The following is a 22504-nucleotide window of genomic DNA, read 5'->3' on the forward strand; positions in this document are numbered from 1 at the left end:
CTAGTGGGAGGCCTGCCCACACTACGTCTTCCGGTTCGTGGTCGCCACTCGAGAACTTTTCTGTCCTGTGATTAGTTTAAAATTACACCCTAGTTGAACTCTGGCTTATTGTCATTTAGTATGGAAATGTCATTTTAATCCAGAGTTCATCCTAGGTGTGTCTTTTTATTTATAAGGGGGTTAAAGTTCAACTATTCGAAGGCTTAAATCTGCACATAAGATAGAATCGACTTTTAGCAATGTTGCTTAATACCGGCTCTTAACTGTCAATATAATTACTGATGGCGGTAAAAGAATGTAGACTCAGGTTAATGTCAAATTCTAATTACAAATGTCAATCTTGATATTACTGTCTTTTGTTTTCCAATCAATAGTAACAACAAAAGAGTAATCATTTAAAATAATTTAGAATGAAGCGAAGGCTACGACATTGACATTAAAGCCATGTTCATAGAGTAACATCTGCCATAAACAATAAACATAAAGGTGCGTACACTTTGAACTTTAAGTTGTTATCTATCGACCTGCAATGACCATTTGAATCGTCTAAGTATTTTTTTAAAGTGATTCTCGTCATAAAATAGGCAAAAATAATGTATGTATAGAAGGATTTTTTTTCTAGGGCTATAATTATTACTGTTTATTAAAAAACCGTGACGTCACATTAATTTCATCTCTATCATCAGTCTCTTCATTCAATTACTTTATCGTTCCATTCATGAAAATATAAATCTGCAGATACTTACCTAATGACGTATTAATAAGTATAACGTATGACGACATCTTTACTTCACGAACATTGGAACTTTAATGCACTCTAAAATTTTAAAATACAAAAGAAACGTGCATGGTAAAATCTGGATTAAAGCATGGTAAAAAAACAAAACAATATAAAAAGTCTAACAAATGCTTTTTCAATGTATCAGGTACAATAGAAATGCTCGTATGTGAACTCCCCTCAACATTAACTACAAATTGTAGTCACGCTTGATTTGCGAACTATTATTTCATCATTTGCATTTGGGCGGTCATTATCAAGACTATAAACAATCAATGAGCGATGCAGCTTCCCAAGCTCGAATACACTGGTCGGAAGATCAAGCTTTTGATTCACAATGTACAGTCGGAACCGACATAGCACGCAGAATTGCTAAAATCAAGTAGCAGTGGGCGGGGCACATAGCTCGTAGAGACGATGGCCGTTGGGGCAGAAAAGTTCTCGAGTGGCGACCACGGGCTGGAAGACGTAACGTGGGCAGGCCTCCTACTAGGTGGACCGACGATCTGGTAAAGGTCGCGGGAAAAGCCTGGATGCGGGCAGCGCAGGACCGTGCATTGTGGAAAACCTTGGAGGAGGCCTTTGTCCAGCAGTGGACGTCATTTGNATCGTTTGGCTGAAACGATACGAACGTACCTACAGTGGGAAACACATCAGATTGCACATTTTTATTGTAAATCGCCCCCATTACAAGTACATAAGATGACACAGTGTTTGCCTTGATGTGCTGTCGTCTATACATAGAGCAAGAGCCCCAGAGCCCAAGAGAACACCGTTAGTTATTTTATAATAGCTGAAGCCCAACGGATTAGCAAGCTGAAGTGGCAATGGGCAGGGCACATGGTACGCAGGACTGACGGCCGATGGGGCAGCAAGGTTCTGGAGTGGAGGCCGCGTACCGGAAAACGCAGCGTGGGACGTCCACCCACAAGGTGGACCGACGACAGCATAAAGTAGCAGGAAAGCGCTGGACGCAGGCCGCTACCAACCGGGTAACATAGAAAGCATTGGGGGAGGCCTATGTTCAGCAGTGGACGTCCCATAGGACTTGTTTGGCAAGGGGTTGGATTTGTCAAAACTGCCTGGCTGATGAGGAAACATGATCTAAGTAATTATTGCTCAAATATTTATTATCTAAAAATCTACATATTGGGCGCAATAGTTTTAGCACATCAAACCCCTTTTTCTTATACGATATGAGTAGTCACACAACTACGTAAGGTGTCGTCATCCGTAACTTTATTCACATGTCTAACTAAACTTCAACATTTATTTGTCCGACACTAAACACAGGTGTATTTTTAAAGAGCACAATAGTTGGTATTAGCATCACAATCAATAAATGCCAAGTGATCAGTCACTTCGATTCCCATCGGTCCGGCTGCCGAGGTCATGGCTTGTCTAATTAATTTCACAATAAACACTGGTTTAGATTTACAAGTTTCTGTCCATTAAGTTCACATGAGCTTTGGGCACAAAGATGCTAATTTTTGTATCGGTTTATCTTTGAACTGTTTAGGGTTCTGTTGTTAAACAATAAGGTTGTGTGAATATTAATTTATTAAGGATTCTATAAGTCAATTTCTTTCTAATTTATGTATTCTGTGCTAATACCTAATGAAGTAAGTTACTTACTTTAATGATAATAAAATTTTAATGACAATTTTACACCCCGATTGACAAGATATTGAAAACCAAATTAAATAACTTTTCATATTCATGAGACACTTATAATTTAAAGATTTGATTAATTTTTATAATTTACTTTTCATCATAAGTAACGCAAGTGTCATAAGCCTTTGAAAATTATGATTGAAAGCTATGAAACAATAAATCATGAGTTGACCTTCATAAACATAGTCTCTCAAACTTTGCCATGAATTAAACCACATTCTAAAAAGATCTCATAAATGGCAAATTTTTTTAATGTAAACTAATTACCCGTGGATGGTGTAAGAAGTGATTCAGGGAGGAATTATGCGAACATCATTCCTCATCCTCCCAAACGCGTTTGGCCTACTTAGAGAGTGCAGATTGCCCTCTTTGCCTGGAGAAAGTCGTGTTCCCCTGTAGTTGAGACTAAATGACCTGACCCCATGATGATGATCATGGATTATGGGGTGCTAAACAATTAAGAAAATGGAACTTCGAACTCCTCCTATGTTCTTCTGATTAATTTCGTTGCGGGTCCAATGACAGTTTAACTTTCCCCCGGGACAAACTTGACCTTCACTGGTTGGGTTTTTATTGGCGGTCAAGCTGTAGATCCTAACCTGGCTACACAGGAGTTGCAGCGGTGGGAACGAGAAGTGGGAATAGTAAAAAATGGGGGTAACGAACAGTTTGGGAAAACCTGACCGAATAGAGTCAGTTTAGTGAAGACCTAGACTGTCATTAGCAAATGAACCACAAAGGCTAACAAAAGATCGTGATTAAGTATCGATCGTCATCACGACGTCTTAGTCTGGACTCTATTTCAATAATTATATGGCCTTTGTTTTTATCTCACAATAGGTGCAATAAAATGCCTTATAATTTTGGAGACGACCTCACGAACTATGGTTTGCGAATAACATAGTAAGTTTTATCGACATGCTAACTGCAAGGTAACCTCTTTCGTAAAGATCAGTTTAGTTTTAGTAAACATGCTAAAAATAAAATGGCAGATTGTTATACATGTTGATTACTATATTTTATTCTTTGGATTATTTCAATGAACCCAATATCTAAACGTGTGTTGTATTAATTGATGTTGCAAGGAAAACGTAGGTATTGCGGAATATGAATCCGCTAACTATGGCATCCTATGGCAATTGTAATATTAAGTGACCTATGTTACTTTCAACTGATGTTAGTGACTAAGCAAAAAGCCTAGTTAAGCATTTGTTCATATTGTATTTTGACAGCTTTTAAAACCTAATATTATATGAAATCTGTATTAGCTTTGTGATAAGAGTAAAAACTATTTTCTTGGCGACAATTAAGGCGATAATTCGATTAACAAAAATATGAATGAAGATCTAAATAATAGTCAGTAATTTTGTGATATGAGTAAGAACGCTTTTTTTGAAAAATAAAATGAAACAAAAAAGATCTAACTCTCATTCGGTGTTGCCCAAGCCCAACAAAAAGGTTAAATAGCAACCAATAAACGCCAAACAATCGTCTGACTGACATTTGTAAATAATAGTTAATTGTCAAGTAAAACTCCAATGACAAAGTTGTAATAAATCGCCGTCACACAACGTAAACTTTAGACAAATTCATCGGTTAAACAAGCGGTGCAATGGATGCAACCTTCAATCGAAATGGAACTTTTTAAATTGATACAACATTATTTTAATCGTGGTTTAAAAATGGAATTATTATAGAGTTTTGTGAAATCAATAGGAGCAATATTTCAAGACTGTTATTAATAACAATAATCGTAAAAAAATATTTAGCACAACAATTAATTTACAAACCGAACGCTAAATTGTAGACTGCATAAAAATTACTACGAAAATTGGTAGTTAACTCTAGACCTAATATTTCTCAAATTAACCACTAAAAACAATTAAATCAAAGGTCGAGTATTTTTGCAGATCTTAATGGTTATTTTCTTTTTATTTACATCCTAATATGACAATGCATGAAATTTTGACCTAGGTCTAATGTACCAATGCCGCAGTCCATATCAACTGAAAGTCACACCCGTGGTCAAGGCTACCTATTGCCATATCTTTAGTTTCAAAGCAACAATAACTACAGATGAAATGCCTCAATACTCATAAAAATATTCAATAAAAAGCTTTTAAAAGATATTAAAAGTTAATGGCAATCAAAAATATTGTTGTAATTTTACTTATTGTCCAATTTGTCACAAGCATAAGTTATTTCAATACGCTTGAACTTTTGATTCCTTAGGCTATTGTTCGTGTTGTATGTAGGCAATCATGTTAAGCTAACTAGCACGCCTATGTATTCTTAAAAGCATTAAAAAGTTTAGTGCTCGTTAATTTTAATAGACATTGACAGACGTTGTTACGAGTATGTTCCAATACCTTATTTTTAGCTATCCGATTGAAACTTGGGGAAAATCTGAATGCATCTTTAGAGATAATTTTCGAATTCTCTTTCGAGATTCGAGGGAATTCCACGTTTTTCGATGTCCCATTTTCACTCAGGAAAATCCGACATTGTCTCCTATTTTGAGACAATTGAATAAGATTCTCTTGTACGATGTCTACTGGTATGTCGTTATTTTATATGACTGACAAAGACGATTAATCAATTTGAATTTAAATCTGTCAGGGCATTGTAAGACCATGATTCAGATTCGAGTGGTTATAGAGATTTACACTTCTCATACATTCAGGTCATGGTTCGATGCCCAGATGAGACACAAAATATTATAAAATCACTCAACTCAGTTCTTCCCATTTTGGGTTGAATCAATACAATCTTCAAAAAAGATGATTCAGTTCCAAAAAGGTCAAGTTAAACCATCGTTCGTCGACTTTACCAATCTTGAAATAACAATTAAATTAGCACAGATATCAGATTAATTACCCTGAAAAGATTGGATTCAACACTTCATAATATTTCGAAAGGATATCGTAACTATACATACCTACATACAGGGNTAGAGACAACGGCACAACAAGTTCACCACAGTGGCATCTTATTTCGTTGGTATACAGGCTATTTTGAAACAAATATGTACAGTCTAATGTACAATTCAATAGATCAATGGTAGAAACACTAACGCAGGGTTTCTCAAACTTTTGGCTTCACGAACCCCTGTTAAGGTTTCCAGGTGACAGCGAACCCCTAACTAAAGAAAATAATAAAATTAACTATTGAAGAAAATAAGGTTTTAATTTCAATAAATGTTAAAAATATTAATTAAAAACATTAATATTAAAAGAAAACCCCAATAGAAACCCTGTTATAAATTCAATCCTGAAACTAAAATTATCAATTTTGTATTTGTATTAATATTATGATTGTTTCTCGTCGCCAATGGAGTCAATTTTAGGAGTAATTTTGGACAATTGTCATTCTGCTACCATTACGTAAATCTTGTCACGAACCCCCAGGCCCTGCCCTCGAATGGCGAACCCCTAGGGGTTCACGCACTCAAAGTTTTGAGAAACCCTGCAATAGAGCAATGGTAGAAACACTTACGGATGCGGTCAAGCGCGACCTTCACTCGTGCCCTTTAGCCCGCTAACAGGTGTGAGGTCACTGTACTTCACGCGGTTTCCTATGGAACTGAGGATCGATTCTAAGAAATAGATTTGTCCAACTGTCACATCATTATTTTTGAAGCTTTTTTTTAACTTGCGGTGTATTTGTTTCTTTAGGTCAAAATCTTCAGCGTAATTTAAATTATTTTTTACGTGTGGTTTGCACATAAGTAGTGTCAAGTAAATAATGATGATAAATGATAATATATTAATAGGTATCTTTCCCTTGAGTTTCAGTAAAAATTTGACATTTTATTGGTATGATAATCCTTACGCGGATTCTTGAGTCAATCTGAAAATTGTTTTGTCTTTGCATTTTCCTAATCATACACGTTCCCACACACTTTGGTTAGGTTAATGGTAATCCACCATTAAATCGAAATTATTACGTAAAATGTTATGTTGATAACTATGACCATTTACCATATAATCAAAATTATGTAAATTGTTACGTTCATAGCTATGAACAAGGTAATTTCTTCATTCATTCACAATGAGGGTTTTCGCGATTGAAAAATCCGCCAGATGGCAATACGTAGACGGGAGGTCCAAATGCTGCATGATTGGTGGGTTTTGACATATCTGTCAATGTCATGTCAAAAATAACCAATCATGCAGCATTTGGACCTCGCGTCTACGTATTGCCATCTGGCGGATTTTTCAATCGCGAAAGCCCTCATTTAAGATCTAGAACTTTTGTTTTATTGGAAGAGAAATTTCCACTTTATCATTGGACTCTACCAGATCCTTCAACTCCTTGTTTGTCCTGTCATATAGTTTAAACTTTCAATGTTGCCTTCCAAAATTATATTTTTTCATGTGGTAGAGTTATTTCTAATTACAAAATTGACTGATGCATCCCAAGAACATGCATCGAAAAATAAATATTCATTTTATTCGCCATCTTTTGTAATGTGAAGTATGCATTCATACTCTTACGCAAAAGTCACCCGAGTCGCAGTTTTGCAATTTCGTCAAATAGTAATAGAGATTTTATGTAAATATTACATTACGCCTACAAAAAAGAACTATGATGTACGAGCATTAGTAGTAAAGTAACAATACATTCTTTTCAGGTAGGCACTGTCAATCTTTTTTGTGTGCAATGTGAATTTTGTGAAATCGCAATGACCAAATCTATTTTTTTTATTTGCGTTTAAATGATTTTCTATATTTTTGGCCACAGTCAGACGGAATCAGAATCCGAAATGAAAGCTTAAGGGTAACATTAGTAACGTACTGTCATGGAAAATTTCTTATTCTGGGCTAAATTGAATAAATATACTTACTTAGCAATTATTTTTTAAGGCAATATCTATACATTCATTGCTGGCCTAAAAGACTTACTATAAATAACGATATTTCTATGAGAAAGGACTTTACAAAATGTCCTCGATCTCTTCAAGCAAAATCTAAATAGGTACAAGATTAAATGCATGTATTGAAACTATTGATGTACGTACCTAAGTACACTTTTTGTGTAGTAAAAAATATTTCATAATATTTTAAAAATAGGTAGTATTTGTTTGACGAGCCAGTCAGCTGTCATAATATCGTTAAAGCAATGTCTACAAAAACAGACAAGCGTGATCATTATATTAGCTCATTAACAGTTTAAGCCAATAAAAACTATTACCTGACTCGTACTTAGACATAATGAACTAAAATGTAGAAGTGTCGTTCTTATTGAACCTGGGCCAATTAAACTATCTAAATAAAACATATTTTTCCTTCTATCTAAGGCTGTCAAACTCCATACAAAAAGCACCGGTTATCGTTAAAGTTATTATTAAAGTTAAGTGGTGCAACTTAGCCTTTGAAATTATGACTACCTAAGTACCAAGATATGATGTATGCGTTCTTATTTCAGTATACCCTATCTAGTAGTACCTACTTGAGTGATAAGTCTTTGGTCAATACATAGCCGTAGTCACATAGGATCACCATAAGTCAAATTATAATAACTTAATAAGAAAAACAAAGCCTTGGTATAATGCTCTCGGAAAACTATCCTAAAGTTGTACCGTTTACTCGGTACGTGTGATCAAGGCTTAACAGATACTTACTTATTATTTTTCAGTTTAATCAGCTTCCACTATGTAAGTGACAATTAAATTATTCTGTACAATTAGTAAGATTGTTGAAGTAAACCTACTGGACCTATCTTTAATGTGACTCAAGTGTTAATTAATGAGGAAGCTTTTGAAGACAGGCTCAAAATCAGGTGATGAATTGATATGATTTGAACAATCGAAAACAAAAGTGTATGATATGCTACCATAATCCATTACCTACATTATGTTTTGTCTACTGGATACATTATAATTTAATTTGCTGATAAAACTATTTAAAAAAACTTTTTTTACAATCAATTAGTATATTTCATTAACTGTATTCTGCTGCTACTAACATACTTGCTAATTTCTTAAATTAATGTAGGTAAGTCTTATTGACTACAAAAACTGTGAAAATAACCAGATAACTAACATTATTCCCATACTGAAAAAAAAACATGCAGACTAAATAAACTGCGTTTGCCCTTTTCTTTCTTTTTAATGATTAATTTTATAAGCTCTTTGTGTTTGTATGTACCTGCGGTAGCTTAGATCATAACAACATTATTATAGGATTGAAGCAGATCCGTTTGCAAGATCAGTAAGTTAAATCATTTACTACTTCCTACATTATCCTGCCAGTGATTCTTTACAATATTCGGCCCTTAATTTTAAAAAGTAGTTACTAGCGACCGCCCGCAACTGTGTACGCGTGGATCCCGTTTTACCCCTTTAGGAATTGAATTTTGCAAAATCCCGTCTTAGTGAGCACCTAGTACGTTGTAAAAGGAACCCCCATGCAAAATTTGAGACTCCTAGTTACTTGTAGTTTCTGAGATTTCGTGATGAGTGAGTCAGTGACCTTTCGCTTTTATAGATATACATAACCCATATTTAGATATTTGTATTGCAAATCGAATGATATGTTTTCAAAAATTTATCTATAGAGTTAGCAGTCTTTGCCAAGACGTAGGTCAAGACACTGACCGCCAATTTAGACAGACTGCCATTATAATGATAATAATAATATCAAGTAATTTGAAGTACTGAAAATGATTTTGCTAAAAGAGTAACTTGTGAGTTGATTGCACACAGGGGTGAACTAAGAATGGAAAATATGTAGAGAAATGAATTTATCTTATCCTATACCTATGGGTAAATGAGTGAGTAATGCCCGTTTTCACCATCAATCCCTAATTTTTAAGTGACTCCTATACCATACAGGGTGGAAACGTTAAGTGATCTCACTCTATTATTTCTAAACTATACAAGATATGGAAAAACAGATTACTGATTCTGAAAGTGCTTCACAAGCTCTTTCAAACGGTACTAATAATAGGTTACAGAATAAACTGGATCTATCCGAAAATTCAATGTTTCCAGCTTCCATACATTTAGTAAAACTAAATATTATTATAAATTATACAAGATATTCAAAAACTGGTAACTGATCCTGAAAGTGCTTCATGAGCTCTATCTAATGGCACCATTAATAGGTTACAAAATAAACTGGATCTATTCGAAAATTCAATGTTTCCAGCTTCCATACATTTAGTATAACCACAGTCATGGCACTCATGTCACTCATGTCTTGTTAATATTATAGCAAGTAAAGCCTAAAACCAATGCTTTCCAAGAATATTTTTAAATAAGAATGCAATTTACGAGTTCATTTTGAGATCACTTATCGTTTCCACCCTGTATAGGGGTACCTACACATAACAGGAATTTTGTATTCATAAGGATCACTTAAAATTAGAGATTAATGGTGAAATCGGGCATAAGTGTAAGACATGTAAGCATAGATAGACCATAGTATTATTTTCTGGGATTCTATTAAGTAATTTTGGGGATTTTATAATAAACTTCAAGCTTTAGGTAACTTTTCTGCTCCACAAAAGAAGTTTTTACCAAGACCGGTCAATGTTTTGGTAGGCACGTAACATACAACTCATGGATACAAAATCCTATGTTGCGCAACAAAACGATAGTGCACAACACCTTTGTATATTATATCATTAGATGATTGGCACAAATGTCAAGATACTATCTCATTCAAATGTTTCATAGTATCATCATTGTGTATTTTTGCAATTTAATGCCTTGACTTGAGCCTCGTGTGCCTTGTATCGATGGGCTGATAAGGTAACAGCATAGTTTACGGACGATAGCATCGTACAGGTTGAATGTAAAGGTTGACGAGATAATCTGGATATTAATGCAATAATTGATGTAATTAGTGCATACCTTTTTATTTTATCGTTGTAATGAGGGGTCGCAAACGAAGTGAGGAAAACTGAAAAGCTCAAAATATTAATGGGTTCTGACATACTTTTCTCGCTGCACTTTNGCTGATAAGGTAACAGCATAGTTTACGGACGATAGCATCGTACAGGTTGAATGTAAAGGTTGACGAGATAATCTGGATATTAATGCAATAATTGATGTAATTAGTGCATACCTTTTTATTTTATCGTTGTAATGAGGGGTCGCAAACGAAGTGAGGAAAACTGAAAAGCTCAAAATATTAATGGGTTCTGACATACTTTTCTCGCTGCACTTTTTTAAAATTCATTATTCAAGTAAATATACAGATGACGGCACATCCAGTTAAATACATATTTCATACAAAATATTGGTAGTTAAGTATACAAATACGTTTTTTCAATGGTAACAAAATATTCTTTGTTTATTTTAATTTTAATATCAACCCACGCATTGGTATTTTAAAGATGATTTTATATCTGTTCATTAATATTTATACTAAGTATTCAGTATAGGCCTACATTTAAGTTACTAATTTGACTTGTGTCCAACAATAATAATAATAATACGTATTCTTTCCATTAAATAAATATTCATCCAAAGTTAACCTATCAATTTGATACCTCACGCTTTGAATCGATACTTTAATACTTATTACTCATTTCAATTGTTTTGCCATTCAGCTTTATAATTAAAGTTTAGAATATTGATTATGCATCCAATGTCATCACTACAGATAATAGCGCTTAACTGTCTCAGTGCCTGATGTATGGGAGTGACACGGGAGATGGGACATTGACATATTATGACGTGACAGAGCATACAAATCTGAAGCAAAAGACAATGCCGGAAATTAGCGTCTCTTTTTTTTCGCGCGGCCATCGACCAAACTTTGTTTTTTGATTACAAAATAGTGTAATAAACCAAACTTACTATGACATGTATACCTCTAAACTCAGTCTGAACTGAGTGACGAGCATTAGAAGTTTGATGATTTTCATACTAGAATTGCTTTTTGCGCACAAGTTTTGTATGAAATTGCAACAAAATAGTGACATTGTATGTGTAAACAAACAATACCATTCAAAGGCTCCAGACATCAGTGTGGAGTAGAATCAGCGCAATAAAAAAATAGCGGAATATTTTGTTGCAATTTCTTACAAAACTTGCGCGCAAAAAGCAAATCTAGTATGTAAATCATCAAACTTCTAACGCTCGTAACTCAGTTCAGACTGAGTTTAGAGGTATACATGTCGTAGTAAGTTTGGTTTATTACACTAAGTAAGTGCCCCCTACTTCGGTATATTAAGGCTCTTACGACTTTAACATTTTATTTAAAAATAACCAAGCATGATATCAGTATGAAAGCTTTTGTATGCTAAACTTTGGTCTTTTGACAGTAAGTTAATACATAATTTATAGTTATATAGTTTGAACTTTTTTTATATTAATTNTAGGAAGATTATTTACACTTGGATTGTGATTAAGACTATAGTCTAAATTATAGTCATTACAAAATGGAAAATTATAGTCTTAATCACATTAAACATAGGTACTGTCCCTCTTCAGTGACAATAACAAGGACTAATCAACTAAAAAGCATGAAAAAAAATAATTTTAACAAAAAAATTAAAACCGACGCCAAAATCACTTAAAAATAGAAAATAAGTACGTCGTTATTTATTTATTAGGACAATATACCATGATTAATATTTTTGGAGTCGGTGCTGGTAAATTTAAAACCATTTCTTGAGCTTGGCACTAAGATATGACCGACTGACAGCATATTTTCTAATTTTGGTGCTTTAATATAAATTTTGGTGCTTTAATATAAACTTTGGTGTTCTCTTAATTTTGGTGTAAGGAAAATCTAAAAAACTACTGGACAAAATTTAATGTCTTAATCATTTTAGAAACAGTATAAGTTTCCAATAAAGTTGATCTATAATTAAAGAATAAAAATACACAAATAACAATTTCCACCAAAATTAGGCAAAAATATGCACTTGTTGAAATTGACCCCCATCAAAGGCTCCAGACATCAGTGTGGAGTAGAATCAGCGCAATAAAAAAATAGCGGAATATTTTGTTGCAATTTCTTACAAAACTTGCGCGCAAAAAGCAAATCTAGTATGTAAATCATCAAACTTCTAACGCTCGTAACTCAGTTCAGACTGAGTTTAGAGGTATACATGTCATAGTAAGTTTGGTTTATTACACTATTTTGTAATCAAAAAACAAAGTTTGGTCGATGGCCGCGCGAAAAAAAAAGACTCCACCTTCCATACAAAATCTGGCATTGCCATTTGAAGTCCTGCTGACGTTAGACCATCACAAAAACTCCCGTGTCGCTCCCATACCTACCTTTTTTTATATCCACAACGAGGAAGCTCTTGGCCTGTATCTCACCTGATGGTAAGTGATGATCAGGCCCAAGGTAGAAGCGAGCTTGACCCGGAATCCTCAACCACGGAGGAACTGGGTATCTTACCTTTTTTTATGCTAGACAAGGCAGGTATTTGACCGCAATCGCACCTGGTGTTAAGTGAGATGAAGTCTAAGATAGTAGATAGGTATCTGCCCTGTAAGTGCCTATTCACTCTCGCCTTGAAAACGCAGCGATTTCCAGTCCCTAGCTGTTCCTCTACCTGCCTCTGACTGCCGGTACACAACAATGCTGTTAACATTGTTGTTATGGCGACAGACTTAGGTAAGATGGTGGTAGCTAGCCAGGCGGACTTAAAACAAGCCCTGCAACCAACCAAAACGAACAGAAAAATCTGCCCCCACTGGGAATTGAACCCGGGACCTCTGCGTCTGAAGCAGGTGGTCTTACCACTATTCAACAGAGGCNACAGAGGCGGTTGATCCTCAGGCACTGGCTCAGCAATGCGCTAGTTCTATCAAATGACGATCAAATATTAATTGCAGTTTACGTTGACCTGCAATCCGCATACCTGCCGAGCTTACGCGGCCCATTGATACAAATACAATGGGGTTGTTGTGGCGGCCATCTTAACCACATAATGTATCAGCTGCGACCACGAAGTGTTTGAAGTCCAACTAAATTAAAAATAAAAAACAAAATTTTATTGAAATTTTTGATTACTTTTTTAAATTGTAATTTGTCATGTGTTTTATAAAATAAAATAAAAAAAAACGAAAAAAATGATTTGCCTAAGTTGGGATTCGAGCTTGTTGGGCGACTGCTCTAACCTTATTCTGTCTTGATTACAATGTAGGCCCTATTCAAGGCACTTTTTCACGTCCTAATATACTAAGATAGTTAGCTCAATCTTCACTTACCTACACATCGGATAGGATGGTACTTAGAAGAAGTGGTGGAAGAAACTCAACAAAATTTGAAATTACATTGTGTGACATAAACATACTTCTAAAAATGAACCTGCATCTATTTAAGTTAATTTTTAGAAGTATGTTTGTAAAAACCACACGCATCAGTTGTCCTAAATAAATGGTCCAAAATAAACACGCGATTGTATATTTAGTCCTTTATAAGATTCATAGAATATTCAACTCCACAGTTTTTGTGTTGCCAGTTCATTTGACTCGTCAATAGGATTCCACCTTTGTTTTGTTCACAAAAGGACATTAGATCACTATCGAAGGAATTCTATTTTTCCAAGTCGAATGCGAGATGAATCGGAGCGAGAAAAATCTTTTTTTTACTCTACCGTGAGTCGAGTAGGGTAGAAGTACCGGTTTTGTCCATCTTTTGGCCACTCAAAATTTTAACCAATCTTTTAACCAATCAAAACATGAAAAAAAACTGTTTTTTTATTTCTTTTTCATCTTTGTTCGTTTCAGCCAAATGACATCCACTGCTGGACAAAGGCTTTTCATAATGAATGGTTCTGCTTTTCATTTTCAATTTTAACTATGTAATGTATAATTACAGTGATCTATTTATAATACAGTAATTTTACCTTATGTGGCCAAAACAGGTACAGTGGGCTACCCTGCATAGTGTCAAAGGAACAAAACCCAAAGAATTTGCCTAGTTAAGATAATAATATGAGCATAATATGCTAATCTGTCTATATAAATAAAAATGAATTGCTGTTCGTTAGTCTGATTAACCCTTAAGTAACATCCTTATTTTTGGTTACACATTGAACACCCTGGGGTAAAAAAAATACCCCAAACGGAAATTGAAAATTTTTAAATAAATATTGAAAATAAATTCAATTTGTGATTTATATGTATTAGCGGGCTCACTACATTATACGATTGCCTTAAAAATCGTCTATCTAGCGTAAAGAAACATCTTAAATCAACCATAACAGAAAACAAAGAATTTTCCATTTGCAACTAATAGTGTCGACAATCAAATGGTTTTCTAGAAAAATCTTGGAAAGTTATTGTGGGAACCAAAAACTTGCACTAATTGGACATCGAATAGCTGCTTTATACACACTATGAACTCAAAGTTAAATAAAACGAAAATTTCTGGACTTATAACAAAGCAAAATAAAAAAATAAAAAATTTATAAAATTGAGAGAAATTAATTTTTATATTATTTTATTCTTAATTATTATTTTCAGAACACATCAAACACACTGAATTATTACGTAATTATGACCTTCGAGTTCTATTTCTGTGTCGAATTTATAAACGCTCTGTTCTGAGGGGATGTCTTCAAAGTTCGAAAAGTATCATGTAAATCTAGCTCTTTTTATCTCTCTGCATTCTCAAAACAATGTGCTACTTGATCGTCATATAAGTATTTATTCATTTTGTTTAAATATCATAAAAACCTATTAATTACATGTTAGGTGATGATAAATTAAAACATGCGTAACTAACACCCTGGGGTAAATTTCTACCCCACCTACCTGTAAAAGCCAAACGGATGATTTTTTTCACATCCCACGTCTACGAGCTTAAAGCGCACGCTCTGCATTGAGAATACAAAAAACGATATTGTTCTAGCTTCACTAGAAAAAAAGATATGCCAATTTTTATACGCCTGGGGTAAAAAATTACCCCACGGTGTTACTTAAGGGTTAAAACTCGAGAACGGCTGGGCCGATTGAGCTGATTTTGGTTTTAAAATGTTTGTCGTAGTCCAGGGTAGGTCTAAACGGTGAGCAAATAAGGAAAAATTGCGATGGCTTATTTATTGCCTTTAAGACGGAACAGAGTTCGCCGGGTCAGCTAGTAAAGAATAAAACTTGAAACAATCTCATTAAAATATTGATTTATAGAAGCCATTATTTTTAACTTTTAGAATACTTTTTCTGTTGGTTACATTTCTTTTTCTTTTTTAATCGATTGCGGATGTCAGTAAATTAAAAAACTGTTTGGAAGTCCGCTTGAATTTGTGGATCTAACTTGATATGGGCTTGGTTGACCTTGAGTTCAGGATTTAAACTGACAATAGGTATTTTTAAAGTTTTTTCAATTAAGTCCGAAAACTGGCATTTAATAAGATGAGCATTCTGAATTAAATAAGGTTGCTAGAGCAGATAATAGTCATTCAACAGCTTAAAGATTTATTTATAATAGAAGTCATTCGCAAAAATACAATAATAATTACGTCTTTAATTTGCCAATGATTTAAGTAAAGCACAATAGACGTCGTCATTGCAAAATTATTAACTTCAATTAAACCTTGAATATTGTCAACAAATATCATGGAATAATGGGATTGAATTTTATAAGATATTTGACGTTTTTGTTCATGGCTATGCCCACAGGCTATTATCAATTTAAACGAGCCTTTCATTGATAATTTGAACGCATTAGCGGACGAATAATAAATTGTCCTTGGACATTTTCACACTGTGATTTTTTAATCATTACTTTGATGGAGCAAATTCACTCTTTAGCCTACCCATTGTGTATTGCTATTATTGAAACCATAAATGAACTTTAAAGCTTACAAACATGCCTTATATACTATGATTAGTTTTCAAAAGCTTAATAATAATTAAAAAACATAGGTTTGTGTTCTATAAAATTACTTGTGGATAAAAAGTAGTCCACCTTTATTTTTGGGACAATATTATTAAATACTATGTTTTACTTTGTTTTGTCAACTCAGTTGGAGTATAAAACCAAAAGTTTATAATTCTCCAAGGATTTTTTCAATGAACACTGTGAACATCTAATGCTGCCTTTCTAGACGTTGTAATAGTAAATAGTTTAAATATAAACCAATATCAAAACATTGTATTTCCCAACCCAAGTCACTGTCTCATTGTTTAGACATCGACGCGTTAGCGCCCGAGCGCTAATATAACGCATTTGCGATGCCATCGGTTGCCCAATGCGCCTGCGCGTGTAATTTTATTGTTCTAGCACTGTTGCCGATATGAATGAACTGGCCGATATCGAAATCTGTGGTTTTGGTTTGCTGTTCTTCATGTAGACCAGAATAAAATAGATTTGATCATGAAAAATTTTTCGCCGAGTTTTTGTTATTTTTTTTGGGTCCACACTTAATAGTAGGACGCCCACCTGCTTAATGAACCGATGACCTGATAGATAGGCTGGCACTGATTATTGAAAAAAGCGGGAGATAGTTCTTTGTGGCTTACGTTCAGCAGTGGACTGCCATAAGCTGAATGTACATGATAAGTAAAGGTAAGCAATAATATGTAAGTTTCAGATTTGTCATTTAAGCGTTGCAAATATGCATTGTTTGTAAATTACAAACACCATTTTAGATGTAGCTCTACAATACCTAGTTCAAAATACCAAATAAAGGGGACAAAAAGCTTGCTTATTACCGTGAAAATGGGAAAATTTGTACTTACCTCTTTTCCGCCCTACAACATACCAAAGCATTGTCTAGATAATCCTCAGTCTATGGTCAGCCAATTGGTATGTTTGTGAACAGTAGACGCGATCACGGTAATTGAATAACTTGGGTCCAGTTAACGGTAACGGTAACCGATTAGATAACCTTATCATTGTTGTAGGTAGTGCTGAATGAACGTAGTTACGAATAACAATCCCATAAGTGTAATTTGAAACTGTTTATTTACATGATGAATTTAACAATGCTGTTAACATTGTGTTGTTATGGTTAATGCGAACAGAAAAAGCGCTACCGTCAACTGGACTGAGCAGATTTTTTTCCGCACTGGGAATCGAACCCGGGACCGCTGGATCTAAGGAAGGTAGACTGGACCATAGAGACAATTCCTGTTACGTCGTTGAACAGATTGATTCTGCGCTTCAGTCAGATAATTTCATAGTCCCATTTAAGTTACTTGTATTTAGGCTAAGTTTTTATTCAATAAATTTATCTTATCTTATCTTGTAATGGCGGCTTACCAAAAACTAGGATTGTTCGTCTGTTTTTTAACGAAGAAGAGCTAATATTTCCCACGTTAGGAACACTAGAAAAGGTTATGAAAGGATCATGAAACTCAGACAATACATGACATAATATAACATCAATGACAGACAGACCATGAGACCATTATTGAAACATAATGAGTATTTGTTAAATTAAATATAATGTTTTTTAATTATAGTTATAGCGATGAGTGCCGATAGCACGATCTCATCACCGTGTGATATCCGCTAGAGCGTGCGTGAGTCAATAAATAAAACTCATTGGCATCCATTGATTGATGGCTGTTTTTGTAAACAATTACGTTTATAAATAAACTTGCACCAGGAGTAAGGAAGTTATTGTACTTTGCTACGAGGATATAAATACAATGAATGCTTTTTCTGAGTACATTTGGCTGCTACCTACATATTTTCTACATTAAAAATACTGAAAACGTAATTGTTAGTAAATGATAATAAAGCATTTTATATGGTCTTATGGAGTGTAGTTAGAGATTTAGGCAGAGTTGCACCACCTAACTTTAGCGGTTACTATAAGTTAACGATAACTGGTGCTTTTTGTATGGAGTTTGACAGATTTTTGACGTTTTACAAAGTTAAATTAAGATTGTGCAACTCAGCCTTAGACTACACGAATCTCTCTCAATTTCCAAGCGGAACATAAATAAACATAACACATAAATAAAAATGCTTTGTGTAAGTAGTTTCCTTGTATGGATATTGCGTAATTTTTCAGCCAGACAATCATTGCGACTGTCTTTATAGAAATTCTATGCCTCAGACGTTAAATCGTCCGTCGAATTAGTAGCTATGTCAAAGGTTAAAGTCCCACGCCAGGGTTGACCTCTTTGATACACCTACGCGATGTTTTTTAAATAATGTATTGTCAACTCTTACATAAGTATGCAAAATTTCAGCTCAATCCGACTTCGGAAAGCGGGCCAGGCATTAAAATTAAAGATTAGGACTTTCCACACCGATAAATATAAATTTGCTTTAACTACTAAAATAATAGGTGAGATGCTATTTCTTTCTACATATAATTATTACTTTACTTGTATTGCCCCTTCGGTAAAGACATCGTCGTTTTTTTCAGCCAATGGCACTCCACGATTCACGAGATCCACGAGAAAATAATGAAAAGTAACTTTAGATGAAGTACTTACTTACTTGCTTGCTTCTGAAATACATATATTATGGTAACGACGGACAACTACGACACGCACTTGGCAATTTTTTCATCTAGACCCTGCCACCTATCTTCTAGAAGTCGTCATATCTTCAATGGGTAAAAATTTTAACTGGATGATTGTTAAAATTATACCAGTATCCGAGGTAATTTTATTAATTGGGGCTTGAAGATGATCTCTATCTCATCTACCAAAGAAGGAAAACTACTTACACTACGAGTACAATATTGTAAAGAGGATTTATTACAATGTTACCTAAGTTTACTTACAATAATAATTATGTCATTCTATGTAAAGAGATATTAAGCAACATTAATATGAACCAACTCATCAAACAAGTAAATAGAACCTAATTTCCAGTATCCATGGCCAGTTTATTCGGATGATCGGTTCATTTGATGTTCACTGTACACAAATATTGCCTACGTGTTCGAGTGTTTCACTATGCTTGGTCAAACATGGCTGGACTGATTTTAATGTGAACTGCGCTAATCCGTATAAACATTTGATATAAGGTCATTGTACTTTAGGTTCAAGAATAAAAAAAAATGTGAGTATGTATCAAATATGATGACAAAATAGTGGATTATTGGGCTATGATTATGGTCATGAAAGATGTCACACGGAGAAAAAAGGTATACATATTACTGACAATCCGTGCTATTACAATCAAAAGAAGTCATCTAGGTTATCACAATCTGTTCTATTACTCTATTTCATTTCCGTAATACAGAACCACAGATTGCCTTGGTAACTACTAGATCCACTGCTTGCTAATCAGTCCGAACCTATCATATTTTCTCACAACCGTTTAGGACCAATGCCTATTTGATTTTATTATGCAAAAAAACTCGCGAACATACTATTTCTATATTTTCCATAAATACTGTATTTAAATGTGTTGTTGTAGAAACCAGTGAAGGACCGATGTTGCAATCCTAATCGTATGATGAACAAGAATTCAATCAAAAACTATAGAATCCCAAAACGATGTTACGCAATACAATAATTGTAATACAAAACGCTGTAACTTGTAAGCGAGCCCAGTCAATAATTACATTACATCGGAACATCGATACGAACACATTACACTTATGATATCTCTTGACTAACGTATAATTGTTGACATTTGACCTGTGGTGGACTCTCATAAAACCAAATTGGGTTTCGCAAAGCTTGTTCTAATGTATTGTACGATGTGTTAACAGTGGGTCTAGGCATTGCCTTGCTGAAGTCGTAGTAATACAGAATCGTAGTTATGATCGGTTTGGTATTTGAAAACCGATTTATACAGTAGTTAAATGTCTTAACTCTTTTTGTATAACAGTGTATTTATAATAATTCGCGATCAAGGATACCCAAGAAATAGGAATCGATAATATTCGTACGTAGATACTATTATCAGGTATAAGAAAAAAAAATCAGCGTCCCATCCCCTAGACAAAGTTAACTGTGTCAATTAATCGCTTCGCTACGACGTTTTTTGTAAGTAGGTTACTTCGCTCCTTAAAACAAATTAAAATTAAAACTATAAATAACTTTGTGTATCCCTAGAAAAAAAACTCCACATCTGTTTTATAGATCGTAATGGCTAATATATATTTTTTTCAAAATGGAGCAAATTCCCAAGTAAGTTACAACTACTACTACTCAGGTAAAAGTTATGATAAGTATAAGAACTATAAAGATAGGCTTTTTGCAACACATCCAATTAAACATCGTACCTGTAACACTCTTGATTCCTAACTTATTATTCGACATGACTTATTCGAAGCTGTTGAAGTCGAACTTTATGACTGGCAATAAAACTAAGACATAATACGCTGCCGATCTACGGATTGTGATCAACATCAATTAATTGCCAAAAATGGGCATGAGGTGAGAGGTCAATCGAGCCTCCTCGAGGTCACTTGGACTCCTGTATAGGTAGAATATCAAGATTCATAATGGAGACGTCATATAATAATATGTCAAATAATATTCCAAAGAACAGGCATATAATAGTAGTCTTTGGAACAGGCCAACCCAACCCATCTGGCCAGCGTGGGGAATGTAGGTAAAATCGTCCTTTTGCCTCTGGTAGATTAGAGAGGGTCATTCTCCTGCAATGGAAAGTAATGACTTGATGTTGATAGATCAAATAGGAGGCAAGTTAATAAAATACTTTAAACTTCTTAAGTCAATCAAAAGAGTCAGCTACCCCACGAGACTACAAAACCTTCACAAGCTGGTTTTCGTTGGCGTTGGGATGTAGATCGTTTCATCGATGAAGAGGCGCCCCACTTGTCACTTGTCGGGCGCGTCTTCGTGGTGAGATTAGTCCTTATATGTATAGGCGGAGATTTTATGGCCATGACCATTAATATCTGATGACTTGGCAACCATAAGGCATGGAAATGATGCCGTGCCCCCTAAGCAAGTTATGTGAATAGGTAGGATCATAATTAAACATTCTTTCAACATAAATGACATAACTATTTAAATTATTAGGCAGTTCCTTCTGTCTCCAATAGAAGACAGGTTGGTGTAATTTATTCGCTTTTTATTATTAGCTGGCTAGGTTTTTTTTTACAAAATGTTGACATCTATCCACATAAAACACCATCTTACCAAGTTAATTTCCAAATCAAGATAATGTAGAAAAGATTCAGTGGGTGTGTCACAAAATTGAATTCTTCTTATATTAGCCTAGTTAAACAAGCTTTTAAGAATAAAATCATGTTAAAGTTCGAGCATGCGTACCGCTTGACTAAATACTCACAAAAAAATCTCGTACCTACTAACAATATTATTTATGACTAGCTTTCTGCCTGCGGCTTCGCCCGCGTGATAAAAGGGCTGTTTTAGGGTTTTCTCGGAAATCATTGGAATTTTTCTCGCCGTATAAAAAATATCCTTGGACTTCAACGAACAAAAAAAAGAATTGATAAAATTGGTCCAGGCGTTGTTGAGTGATGCGTTTATCAACACATTTTGCAATTAAATGTTATATTACTCGTAGATTATTAAAAAAACGGAATTTGAAATAGGTACACATTATAGAATGAGACCAAACTATTACAACAAAATTATACTGATCAAAGTACCTACCTATGTTATAGCATTTTTTAATGTTTTTAGGTTTTTAGGATATGAATATCTTACTTCAAGATGGTGTAAACGATATGCAGAAATGTATAATGAAAACGATTTATGGTCAAAGTTTATACGTAACTATAAAATAAAAAAATACCTGTACGCTACAACCGTTAGCGTAAAGAAACCATACACGATATCTTTTTTTTTTCATAGTACTATTTGAATTATTTGTTATTCCCGTACAAATAGTAAGAAAGTTGGTAATTAAAGACCACTCTGTAAGCTCACTTGCATAAAAAGCTCACAGGTCCATAATCCTTAAAACTTGACCAAGTCTCATGCATAGTAAGCTTTTGATTGATGATATTTCGTTAGCACATAAAGCAGAATCTAAAGCATGGACCTATAAAAAAAAGTCGGACGGATTCTCATCAACAAAATACTGTGACATTAGGATACACCAGCTTGCCTGTACGTACAGGCCGGCACGCACACATTCACACCCTGACGCACCACTTCGAGTGCAAACTTCACACAGTTGACACATTTAGGCGGCGAAAAAACAACACGAACACGAC

This window comes from Ostrinia furnacalis, unplaced genomic scaffold, assembly GCF_004193835.3.
Source record: "Ostrinia furnacalis isolate ACB-3 unplaced genomic scaffold, ASM419383v2 OfSCF0312, whole genome shotgun sequence".
Classification (NCBI taxonomy): Eukaryota; Metazoa; Arthropoda; class Insecta; order Lepidoptera; family Crambidae; genus Ostrinia; species Ostrinia furnacalis.